The sequence below is a fragment of the Pinus tabuliformis genome, chromosome 2_1 (assembly GCF_031772625.1).
Source record: "Pinus tabuliformis cultivar Carrire ecotype Pingquan chromosome 2_1, CPIR1, whole genome shotgun sequence".
In the NCBI taxonomy this organism is placed as follows: domain Eukaryota; kingdom Viridiplantae; phylum Streptophyta; class Pinopsida; order Pinales; family Pinaceae; genus Pinus; species Pinus tabuliformis.
Window position 1 is genome coordinate 554653613 of NC_142299.1, and position 13780 is coordinate 554667392.

Consider the following 13780-nt stretch of genomic DNA (forward strand, 5'->3'; position numbering starts at 1 on the left):
TTTAGGGTCTACAAAATTTTGGTAAATGCTTTTAATAAACACTTAAATAATAATTACAAAACAGATTTTAAAATGTTATAAAAACTTTAGGGTTTAAGGTGTATGGTTTAGGGTATATTGTTTAAAGTTTATAACAATTTAGTAAATTGTTTTAATAAACACTTAAATAAAAGTTACAAAACGATTTTAAAAATGTTATAAAATGCATATGGTTTAGGGTTTAGTTTATAGGGTTTATGTTTTATTGTTTACGGTTTAGGTTTGGGGTTTAGGGTTTATAACACTAGTAAATTATTTTAATAAGTACTTAAATAAAAGTTACGAAACTCTTGTTAAAATGTTATAAAATTCTTTGGGTTTAGGGTTTAGGGCTTATAAAATATTATAAAATGTATTTTAAAACATTATAAAATTGTTAGTGTTTAGGGACAGGGTTTACGGTTAGGGTTTGGGATTTATAACACTTTGATAAATTCTTTTAATAAGAACATAAAAAAAAGTTACAAAACACTTGTTAAAATGTTATAAAATGATTAGCCTTTAGGGATTAAGACTTAAAATTCTATAAAATGCTCATGGTTTAGGGTTTAGGGTTTATAACACTTTAGTAAATGCTTTTAATAAAGACTTTAAAAAAAAGTAATAAAACACTTGTTCAAATGTTATAAAATACTTACGGTTTACAATTTAAGCTTTAGGATTTAGGGTTTTGAGTTTAAAATGTTATAAAATGCTTAAGACTTAGGGTTTAGTGTTTATAACATTTTAGTAAATTATTTTAATAAACCCTTCAAAAAAAATTACAAAAATCTTGTTAAAATGTCACTGAATGCTTATGGTTTAGGTTCGGGTTTTGGGGTTTAGGGTTTATGGTTTAAGTTTTGGGGTTTTGGGTTTAGTGTTTAGGGTTTAGGGTTTTGTGTTTATGGTTTAGGGTTTAGGGTTTAAGGTTTGGGTTTTGGGGTTTAGGGTTTATGGTTTAGGTTTTGGCATTTAGGGTTTATGATTTTGTGTTTAGGGTTTCAGGTTTTGTGTTTTTGGTTTAGGGTTTATAACAGTTTAGTAAATTATTTTAACAACACTTAAATAGAAGTTACAAAATTTCTCTTAAACTGTTATAAAATTCTTAGGGTTTACGACTTAGGGCTTAGGGTTTAGGGTTTAGGTTTTGGGGATTAGGTTTTAGGGTATATGGTTTAAGGTTTATAACAATTTAGTAAATTATTTTATTAAACACTTAAATAAACATTATGAAACACTTTTTAAAATGTTATAAAATGCCTATGCGTTAGGGTTTAGTTTATAGGGTTTAGGGTTTAGGGCTTAAGGTTTGGGGTTTTCGGCTTAGGGTCTACAACATTTTGGTAAATGCTTTTAATAAAAACTTAAATAAAACTTTCATTCTTTTCTTAAATGTTATAAAATGGCTAGGGTTTAGGGTTTAGGCTTTGGGGTTTTGGGTTTAGGGTGTAGTGTTTAGGTTTTTGGGTTTAGGGTTTATGTTTTTGTGTTTAGGGTTTAAGGTTCTGTGTTTATGGTTTATGGTCTATAACACTTTAGTAAATTCTTTTAATAAATGCATAAGTAAAACTTACAAACTTATTCTTAAAGTGTTATAAAATTCTTAGGGTTTATGGTTTAGGGTTTAGGGCTTGGGGTTTAGGATTTAGGGTTTATAACATTTTAGTAAATGCTTATAATAAGCACTTTAAAAAAAGTTACAAAAATATTGTTAAAATGTCATCCAATGTTTAGGGTTTAAATTTGGCGTTTGGGGTTTGGCATTTACAATTTACGTTTTGGGGTTTAGGGTTTATGTTTTCATGTTTAGGGTTTAGGGTTTTGTGTTTATGGTTTAGGGTTTATAACACTTTAGTAAATTATTTTAATAAAAACTTAAATAAAATTTACAAAATTCTTCTTAAACTGTTATAAAATTCTTAGGGTTTATGGTTTAGGGTTTAAGGCTTGAGGTTTAGGGTTTAGAGTTTACGTTTTGGGGTTTAGTTTTTAGGGTGTATGGTTTAAAATTTATACCAATTTAGTAAATTCTTTTAATAAACACTTAAATAAAAGTTACAAAGTTCTTTTAAAATTGTTATATAATGCTTGGTGTTTAGGGTTTAGTTTATAGGGTTTAGGGTCGATTGTTTAGGGTTAATGGTTTGTGGTTTAGGGTTTAGTGTTTATAAAAAATTATTAAGAGCTTTTAATAAACACTTAAAAAAGGTTACAAAACACTTGTTAAAAAGGTATTAAATGATTAGGGTTTAGGGTTTAGGGTTTAGGTTTTATAACACCTTAGTGAATTATTTTAGTATACACTTAAATAAAAGTTACAAAGTTATTTTCAATAGATCATAAAATGTTTAGGTTTTAGGTTTTAGGGTTTGGGGTTTGGGGTTTAGGGTTTTTTGTTTATAACATTTTAGTAAATTATTTTAACCAACACTTAAATAAAAGTTACAAAAATCGTGTTAAAATGTTATAAAATTCTTAGGGTTTAGGATTTAGGGTTATAACACTTTATTAAATGCTTTTCATAAACACTTAAATAAAAGATACAAAATTCTTCTTAAACTATTATAAAATTCTTAAGGTTTAGGGCTTGGGGTTTAGGGTATAGGTTTTGGGGATTAGGTTTTAGGGTATATGGTTTAAGGTTTATAACAATTTAGTAAATTATTTTAATAAACACTTAATTAAAACTTATCATTATCAAGGATATGATAATGAAAGTTTTTTGTGTGTTCTGGAATTCATAGACATAGAAACACAAATAAGAGCAAAGACAAACAAGTAAATACATTAGATAAAATAAAAACACAAACATTTAAAACCCTATCATCATGAAACATCCATTGTAACTAATTATAAATATATATTATTTAAAAATACTTACAAAATAATTTGATTCTCAAAGATGCATCGAATAATGACACTTACAAAAAAAAACCATGGTCATTTGCAAAAATAAATGAAATTTTGTTAAACTAAATGCTAATTCATATATAGTTTAATACACTCTCAATTAATTGGAAGTGTAATTCTTGGATATATATTTTATGTGTGTAAAATCATGATAAATGTGACTTGTATCAAGTCAATAGTCAATTTGGGCAATGACCATCCATACGACATATTCTAATGAAAGTCTTTCTAGTGTTCTAAAGTTTATACACAAAAAAGAACATAAACAATCAAACACATACATTACATAAAATGAAAACACAAACATTTAAAATTCTATTATCATAAAAATTCTATCTAATTATAAAAAATGGTTAATTAGAAAACAATGTTTATTGAATAGTCTCACAAAAATTAAAATTCATTCATGATGTTGTTGTCATTTGTAGGAAAAATAACATTTTATTAAATTCAACTACAAATTAAATGTCAACACTCTAGTATACAAATTCTACACATTGGAAAAATAATTATTGTATATGATATTGCATATGTGTGAAAATATTATACACATAAAATCATAAGAAACAACCAAAGGTGAACAGAGCACAACAAAAAAAAATACATAGCATAAACAAAAAGCACATAAATTTAAAATTATATGATCATAAACATCAATTTGTAAATTAATTTCTAAATTCTATGTTTATTTTTTTTGTATTTTATCAACATCACGAGCCACTTTTGATATATTTTTAAATGTTCATTGAATGATTGTGGTTTTAAAAAAATCATGGGCATAGTCACTTGTGATGTTGTGATTATTTGTATTGTTAAAAAGTATATATTGATTAAAAGCAATCACGAAAACATGTGATTTTCAATCTTACAAAAAATTGTGATGATGCTTACAAAGAAAATCCATAGCCATATATTTTTGGGATATTATAACAAGTTATAATTATGTACCATAAAAAATTAATTAACTAATAAATTAATTTATTTTTTTAAGTGGCATTGTTCATTCATTATTAATATCAGTTTATTTAAAGAAATTATTAAATTATTAAATTTATTGTTATGTTGGAAATGTTTTTATATTAAAAGTTTAAATTAATTACAATAAAATTTTAAAATTCATGGTTTCTCTCTATATATATAAACTTTACTTTAAAATATTACTATTTCAAACGTCAAAGAAGATATACATTAGTTTTAGAAAAAAATATAACCTTCAAAAAACCATCTAAAATACAATTATAATTAAATTTAAAATTAGTTACTTATTACTGAATTATAATATTTATTACTAAATTATAATTAAAAAAACATTTACAGTAATAGAAAATTATTTCCTAAATTTCAAATAAAACTTAAAAAACATTGTTGCAAAATATATATATACAAGTTAAAATAATGAGAATATATATATTTATATAAATTTTAAAAAATTATATATATAAAATTGACAATAGTTTATAGAACACTTTATACTACAACTTTATAAAATAATAATTAATCACATGTTAAAACGAATTCATGTTGCCAATAATAACCGATTGTGGTGAGGGTGACACACAATTAAAATCAATTCATGTTGCCAACAATAACCAATTACCGATTGTGGTGAGGGTGAGGTACAATATGTATGCGAACCAACAAGGTGAGGTACAGTACGTATGCTGGACTTTTACGGAGGTGTAAATAAATATTTACATATATCTTGTGGATTTTTACTGACGTTTACTCTCGTCAACACTCTCTCAACGTATAGAGTGAGGACCACAACATCATTACTTTAGCTTTTTCGTAACGGATAGAGTCAGGATCACAACCGAAAACTTTTTCTGAATAGAGTCAGGACCACAACATCATTACTTTAGCTTTTTCGTAACGGATAGAGACAGGACCACAACGGAAAACTTTTTCTGAATAGAATCAGGACCACAAAGGAAAGCTTTTTCTGAATAGCTCAATCGCTCAACCGCCAAGTCGTCAATCATTGCCTCATCTGTCAGAAAAATCAAAAGCTCCACAACGCGCTGATTTTAAACAATTAAATAAAATTGCCGAAGGAATTTCGGTGGAATCAAGAAATGAGGCCAAAGGAATTGGAATTTTCCACTTTCGGGACAGTTTACTTGCCCCTGGTCATTATGGAGAATGCGTTTTGAGCCATTGAAAGTGAGTTTCCCCTACTATTATCTTTTTTTGTTTTATTAAATATTATATTAACAATTTGTTTCACGAATCTCATTATAATAACTTTTTTTATTTGATGATATTAGGTTGATAGCTTCGTGTAATGTTTTGTTTGTAGATTTTATATTTGAGTTTAAATTTTAGTAAAAGGGTTAAAGAAAATTTAGTACTCTCTTTAAATTTTATTTAAGTTTATTTCAAAATTTTTGGAATTTTTGTTATTTATATTTTCAATTTAATATCTCTATAAATATTAGGTGAAAGTCATTTTAATTCTTCTCATTGCATATAATAATGTGATATAATTTATTTTATTCTTTTCCCATTTTATTGTAAATTATTTTTCAAAATTTTAACAATGTAATTATTTTTCTCTATATCTTAATACTAATACCTATTTTATATTTTTTTTTGCACGGAGATGGAGAATGAAGATGATTCAGAATTATAATTTCTTATTTTTTGTTTATTTATATGTAAATTATATTATTATTTCTAAGCAATAACAATTTTTATTAATAAGATTTCTATTTATTTTGAGGGAGTGCCTTTTCCCTCTCTCTAAGACCTCAAGATAGCTATGGCTATGACTATCTGTGAGGAATGTCTAGTGTGATTATGGTTATTTTGTTATTATTTTTTTCTGTCTTCTTAAAGAAATTTACAAAAAAAGATTGTGGAATGTAGTAAAAATTATAAAATGGTGACAATTTGTCCAAATAAATTGATATTGGTAATGAATGAACAATGAAACTTTAAAGAAAATAAATAAATAATTAAATTGAACTTCCTTATCCCACAATGAAATTGGGTTGTACAACTTCTCTTCCTCATTGATCAAACCTTAAGCTCCTTTAATCTATGCCTCATGTAACAGTCGCCGTAGTACTTCAATGGTGATGTATTTAGGGCCAACTTGGTCCAATCTCATGCTTCCCTCCAATAGTCAACATGTCTCCAATACTAAAATTTGCAACCTGGACCTCGGATTCAACTAGAAAATCAGCATCAATAGGAGGATACACATGCCTTTCTTTCCACCACATTCCTTTTCCTCTTGTCCTCAAGACCTAAGCTTCTTGAGATCTAGTTAGGGCACACCAACAACCCTAAATGGCTATTCCCAACTATGTTTACCTTCTCCAAACACATGCTCTTCTTTGAATTCCTTTCTAGACTTTTAGAACATTAGTTTGGGCATAAGGAACCTCCTAAAAATACCCTACAATTCTCTGTCTCACAACAAAAAGTGATCTGAGTTCTCTAGAAGGGAAGACACGAGTGTTTAGCTAAGTTTCTTCATGGAGTAACTATGGCTAAGCTAGAGATATTTTACAAGCCCTCTCAAACCTCCAAATTATGTCTGTAGATTGATGTTGTAGCAACACTTCCCTATGGCCTGAATAGAGATCCAAACACAACACAAACATAGCACAAAAAATCACTGAAACTTACCTTAGAACTTCAACATTGTTCATCAAGGATATCAACGCCGAAGCATAAGAGAAAATTCTCCACGTCTTGTGCCAAAGTCATCTTACTTTCTAGCTTGCGAGTTGCCTCAAGTTCACTATCTATCTCAAAGGTATACCTAATTTAATTTTCACTTTGGATGTGCTCTAAACCTCCAACAATTAACTTCTATTTATATGCACACATGTGGCTCCCCGAATTTTTCGTTGGGACATACTTTAGCCCAACGAGACAAATTAACCACCAACCACATATAAAAATTAATATCTCTTATTAGACACCTCTATTTTGAGTGACTTTTCCTACCCTTTTCTCCTCTAAGTGTCCTCTAACACCTCCAAGTGTCAAATCACTCAAAGTCCAATTGTTATTTCCCAATTCATTTACGTGAAAAGCCCCAAGCTTGGGTTCCAATTCCACATCACTTATTTTGTGCTTTTTCATCCAAACACCCATCACTAGGGCTTCAAGTACTTCCCTAGCTACTAAATCTCAACAAACTCTTTAGATATAGATCCACAAGATATTTTCTATTAGACTACAATTGACCATATGTTTATAGAACTAAGTCAATAGGCTAACAAAATATTCCCAATTCCACCACAAGCTTGCGAAGTGTCGGGGGATATAATTTTACCCTTTTTAGACACTGAAAAAGAAGAAGAAAGGAAAGAAAAATTATACACAAAGCCATTTACATTTTACATCTAAGTACCTATCATAGAATCTCCTAAGAAAATTGCAAGTTAAGACTCACAGTGTTTGAAACAGATTCAGACATCAACATATAAAACCAATTGACAAGAAATTCTGATGGTATTTAATTAAAACCCCACAATACCTATAAAAGTTAGACTCAATTTCGTGAGAAGTGTTGGAGCATACCCAAGAAAAGGGTAAAATAGAAAATAAGCATATTATTGCAACAATTTATAGCATCATCTATTGGACGAGACACCTTGTAGTAAGTTGGACATGTCAAATATGTATTCATTGAAATAAAAAGATATAAAATGATGGTAGATCAGAAAATATAGGAACATCAACTATTCACTTCAACGAAAGTTAGCATAGAAAATGGAAGTTCGACACAAACATAGAACTGACGACAATTGAGTGAATGCAATGAGAAAAAAAAATGAGCGCTAGACATCAAATTGACTTCTAATTCACCCTTTATGACTACCACAACAATTGCAGAATAAAATGATTATGAAGGTAAAAGGTCATCCAAGCAAGCTGATACTCAGGAAGTCCCATACAAGAATACTATGTCAGAAGATATATTAAAGGAAATTCTTGAGAAAATTAATTTATAAATAGATGTTACCTTAACCTCACCTAGAACTGACAAACAAGTTCCTCTAGTAGAGTTAACTATAGGTAACACTTGAGCTCCATAAATAAAGAAAGGATAAAAGAAACATCTAGTAAGAAACTTGACCTAAGGCATGCTTGATATAAACAAATATTTGAAGACCCAGAAAATTCTATGAGACCAACCAAGAAAAAATTTAAAAGAAGGATGTTGGATAGTAGCCAGATTTCGTAGAGACAACAACAATAAAGGGAGATTTAGTTAGAATGTTAGAAACAAGAAATAGAAAAACTTAATATCAAAAATCGAAGAAGAATTGATGATTCACACATGTAAATAAATTTCAGGATAATGTGATAGTTCAAGGGAATGAAAATATCCACTATAATTCGAAAGGCCCACCAAGAATTTTCCTAAGAAAAGGAAGAGTTAGAAGAGACATTATATCACAGAGCCCAATGTTTTTAATATTTTCCCAAAATATTTATCACAAAAATGTGATCAAATATAAACTCATTAATTTCTAATTTGAGAATTGTACTCCCGACAAGTAACTCAACCTTGAGCAAAGTCTACCCATGAGAATTACGTTTTATAGGATAAAAATATTAATCCCAAGTACAACACGAGTAGAGACAATGGTTTAGAGAAGGAATTGTTAATAAAGTGCAACTATATTGATTATTTTCATGGACTTAGTAATAAAGAGCAACTATTAGGACATCAAATACTAGTTGATCAATAATTGTTAAAACACATATCACTAGCCAACAAGGTACAATGTTTGAAATATTTAAAAGCATTTGGTGCCCTTGAAAGTATAGTTGTATGGAAATTGTAAGGTGTCTGGACAACATAAGGAAATGTTGCGTGATCCAAACAAGAATTCATAAATAGATAACTCAACTTTGGTAAAGGGTTATTTAATGTTAAGAATGAACTAACACGTCAATACCTTGAGATCATAAACACTTACAACTACAAGGAGTGTAGGATCGTAAGTAGTAAATTTTCTTTATGTATAACTATAGGGAATTATGTATGGTCAACTCATTTTTGAGGCATAAATAATGCAAGAGTAAAATATACGAGGCGAACTAATGATATCATGAATATTAAACTTCAACAACTACAGGTTAATAATCTACTTTAGAACATTAATAAGAAGGTATGATTGATATGAAAATATGCATGAATCCAATAAAATGCATCTAATATTGTAACCACATGACATCTGGAATTGACTTACACATGACATAAAAAAGTTCTTAATTACATAGATGAACCATGAAAAATGAATGTTGGTATGATAGTAACATGGTGGAGAAATATGTTGATAAAGTTTATGTCATGTAGGTGATACCATAAGGATGGTATTATAGGTTGTACCACACCTAGACTATGTACAATAGTACATATGCGACCGTATGACTACATATGCTACAAGGTTTTAAAATGAAATGTGTATTGGTATGTATAGCATACCTTGTGTGTAGGGTATACAATAGTAATTGGATGGATGTATGGCTAGGTAAAGAAACCTCAAGATTACCTAGAAAAATGAAAGTAAGTCTGGTATAAGTAACTATGGTTAATCGCAGTTTGGCGTACATACAATTATGATGAATATATATTATGATGTGAAATAATATGTTATAACTTTGCAGGAACATTAATGTGGAAAATATGCTAATTGATGTATTGTATGTAGAGAGACAAGCAATAGCCGCTTTAATAATAACAAATTATCATATTTATCATAGTTAAACTTTGCATCGATAAATTCTCACAAATGGTTTGAAAAGAATGTGTGACAGGTAGCTATGGAAGGAGAGATGTTGGGAGCACTCCTTGAGACCGTTGTATCTATGGAAGGAGAGATGATGGGAGCACTCCTTGTGGAAAATGTACATGGGAAATTTTTCATTAGATGGAAAAGCCATGAAAGCTATTGATTTAGAAACCAATTACCTATGTATGAGGATATGATGCAGTGATACATCGAGGATGGTGTAAAATATAAGGGGTGGTGTATGTAACACCCCTCCATTCTGTACTACATTATTGTAAACCTCAGACAAGTTCAAGCTAGGTATAATATCCTCCCTTGTGTGTTAAAGGTTGTAGACCTAAGATGAGGAAAGCTAGGTTTGATACCCTCCTTTGTGGGTTAAATAATTCCACACCTAAGCTGAGGAATTCTATGTAATATGTAATATGAAAAGCAAATGTATTATCAAATATTTCAATAAAATAAATCACTTGGAGGGTGGAGCACCAAGAGAGAAGAGATGCTTGCCAAATCCCATAAGGAATGGGATAGAGATGAATCTTTCATGATAAGCTTCGAGATATGATTCTAGATAAGCTTCAATCGATTGGATATCCATCAGATGGATGGGAGATAAGTATTCATTGGACATAAAATCTTTGGGGGAGATAAAGGAAATCTTTTATGCGGAAAAGCGTCGTGGGAGATAAAGACAAGCTTTTCTGGATCAGATCTAGAAATTCAAAAAATCCATAAAGTGGGATGTTTTTAATGGTAACTAAATCATGAAAGAGGGTATTAATTACCGAGTGCATCGATCAATTGAGATAGTTAATCCTTGGCAAGATCTTCGGCTCGGGGGGAATTAGAGGTGATTCATGGCTGGGTGGTGGTGATCCTCCCTCCAAGTGAGATCTAGTTGGTTTCATTTGCATGGAATGGTTGTATGTCACTCACTTTCCCTTCATGTGATTACTTTATTTGGTTAAATATCGGATATGTTATTAATCTTGGTTTATTTTATTTTCTATGCACATGAATGGGTATGATACAGAATGAATCTAATGGAAATATTCTTATGTCAGTGAAGGAGATTTTATTGTTATATAAAGCCTCTAGCTAACATGGAAGATAGTGGTAGATGATCATAGATTATCATAGTATAATGTAGGTAAGAGTAATATTTATGATGGAAATGATGGATTCTTACTATGCATGTGTTCTTAATGAATCCTTATGTAGCAGAAGGGCCTATTAAATGGATGAAAACACTTTTGAACAATCTGATTAAAGAGTAGATGTGAGGAAAGTGTTACATGTTATTATCTGAGTTAATTTATAAAGTTTTTGCACGCATTATAGTAACTAGGATTTATTATTGTGGAGACAAGTTATTGGCATAGAGGCATGCAGAGCAAGTACGAAGTAAATTATAATCGTATATCTAAGGGTAGAGGATATTGATACCATGCGGGGCTTGATGCTTGCATGCTAGGGTTCCTTTTTTTTTCCAACTGTTGTTGTATTTATCAAATCATTTGATGAAGAGGAATTAATGGGTCTATGGTATAAGGTTATCTCTTGAACGTGATGTGACCGTCCAACTAGAAGAAGAGGACAGGGAATATTAATTATAACTAAGGATTTTTTTTAAATTATGTGGAATTAGGGGTTATTTCCTGGTAGGCCATGGAGGTATGTTACATAAAAAAAATTGCATGCATATTTCAAAAACAACAAAAAATCTTTGTGGAAAATTCTAGCAGTGAAATATGTCAATATTACTATGAATGTTCCAACATATTCCATGGCATTTAGATATACTCTATCAACCTAATAATTAACTTATAACTATGGAAATGAGCATAATTATAGGCATATATAACGTGTGGTCGACCGACTTATGTACTAATTATTGCACTGCAAAAGGTGGATCATTAATTCTTATTGGAATTTTTATATTATGTTGTTCTATTTCATAGTTATAACATTCCAACCAAATCTCCATTTCATGTTCTTCTCTCTATTACCTGGTCCTATGCCTAAGATGAGCTTCTTTCAATGTTGAGTTTGTTTGGAGTCGATTTTTTATGTTGTTGTTTTTTATGAACTACCATCATTTTCTATAGTTTTGTTTCAATGAATACATATTCTCCATGTCCAAGAAATTGCAAGACGTCAAGCCCAAAACATTATTCTAGAAATTGTTCTAATTTTCTAGGCTTATTTTCTTTTCTACCCTTTATACGATATCCTCCAAAAAGTTTCATGCAATTGAGCATATATCCTATTGTTGTTGTGTGTCTTCTAGTTGAGTACCTAGAAATATTCCATTTCCATTTATTGTATATGTTTACGTCCCTATTATTTTCCAACTTCGTGAGTCTTTGCTTGCTATACTCTTATGAGATTATGTCACAAGTACTAAAAGGTCAGACTTAAATGGTTGTGTATAATTATGCTTCCCTTTCTTCTTCTTTTTCATCATCTAGAAGGACAAAAATTATATCCCCTTGTTCTTTTAAAGCTTGTGCTGGAATTTGGAATATTATGTTAGATTATTAACTGATCCTATATATATTTGGTTAATTGTAGGCTTATAAAAAATCCCTTGCAGGTCTACATCTAAAGAGTCAACATACCAAACTTGAATTATTTCTAGGGACAATTGAATGTGTGATGAGGGAGGATTCATTTTTTGTATGTGTTGAGGTACTTTCCATCTGTTGGAAGATTTTTAAAGATTTATGGAGGACTAACTAGGGCTTACTAGAAATTTCGCATTCATACCGGTTCATATTCAGCATTTCACCAATGTGTTTTTCCTAGTTCTATATTTTTCCCATCATGATCATTTGACCAATTTATTGTAGGATAGTGAGTTTAGTGTTAGAGACTCCCCTTACAAATAGGTCACATAACATAGGTCACTTTTCCATACAAATAGCCAAGTAGAACATATTTCTGTTTCCTAATAAATATTTTGAAATAAAATACAAATAGGTGAAAGCTATAACATAGGTCACTTTTCCATACAAATATCCAAGTAGAACATATTTCTGTTTCCTAATAAATATTTTGAAATAAAATACAAGATAAATAGTGGATTCGCTAAAAAGTGAAGAATCTCAAGTTATGCTAGAAAGTGAACTGGAAATTAAAATTTTTCTGTAAACCATTAGATATATAAAAAATTAATAATAATTACACAAAAGATGTGGAATACCCAAATAATAAACAAATCCATATATGATTCCTAATATCCTATGTTTCTCAAGTAAACTTAAAAAAAGAACATAAGGCTTCTTATTAAAGAAACAACGTTAAATTTAACCAAACACTTTTTAAATCAATGATAATTAGATGAAACCAATCATTCCCAAACAAATGGTTCCTTAAACAATAAAACGAGAACTAATATTGTTTAAGGGGCTAATAAAAAAAAAAACAGAATCTTTTATTCTTAAAAAATGCTTCATATTCTTGGCCAAGATATTAATTATCATTTAATATTACGATATTATGTATGCGAAGAGATCTATTCTAGATTCACGAGATTTTAGCTTTCATTTCCACTAGTGGAGAATAGAGTGAAAATTTAATATTGGAATTTAAGAACAATAATTTTAGAAGACGAGAAAGGATTTCATTAGAATATCTCGTATGGATGGTCATTGTCCAAGTTTAACTAACCTTCATGGCCTATTTTTATCATAGGGTGAACTAAGGAATTTTTCATTGTACATATATAATAGAAAATGATCATTTTTAGTAGAAGAGTTGCAATAGGAGGTGATGTAGGTGTTACCTATCCTGAACAATGTGTGTTATTGAACAATTATCACCTTGTTAATGAAAATTATTATCTTTTCCATTGATTGTATATCTATTTTAGTATATTTTCTTATATTTTATTGCTTTCCTAAAATATATTTATTAATTTATCAATAACCATCAAAAAATTATATTTTGATGTTATAATATTATTCTCTTCCAAATCACGTGGAAGGTGTCTTGCGCATCTCGCCTTCATTCAAACGGATGCTTTCATTTTTAATGAGGTTAGCGAAACATTAATATGTGTATAATGGTTTCATTATATTTTT

The 13780-nt window shown here is 29.5% G+C and overlaps 1 long non-coding RNA gene across 1 annotated transcript in view; it reads left to right on the forward strand.

Annotated features, from left to right (window-relative positions):
* LOC149201574 (uncharacterized) overlaps positions 1-10527 on the forward strand; it is a 30001-nt gene extending 19474 nt beyond the window's left edge. Inside the window, exon 3 of the long non-coding RNA XR_016253448.1 lies at positions 9721-10527. This is a non-coding gene — a long non-coding RNA (uncharacterized LOC149201574). The remainder of the gene's footprint in view (positions 1-9720) is intronic.
* Positions 10528-13780: the final 3253 nt, after the last annotated feature.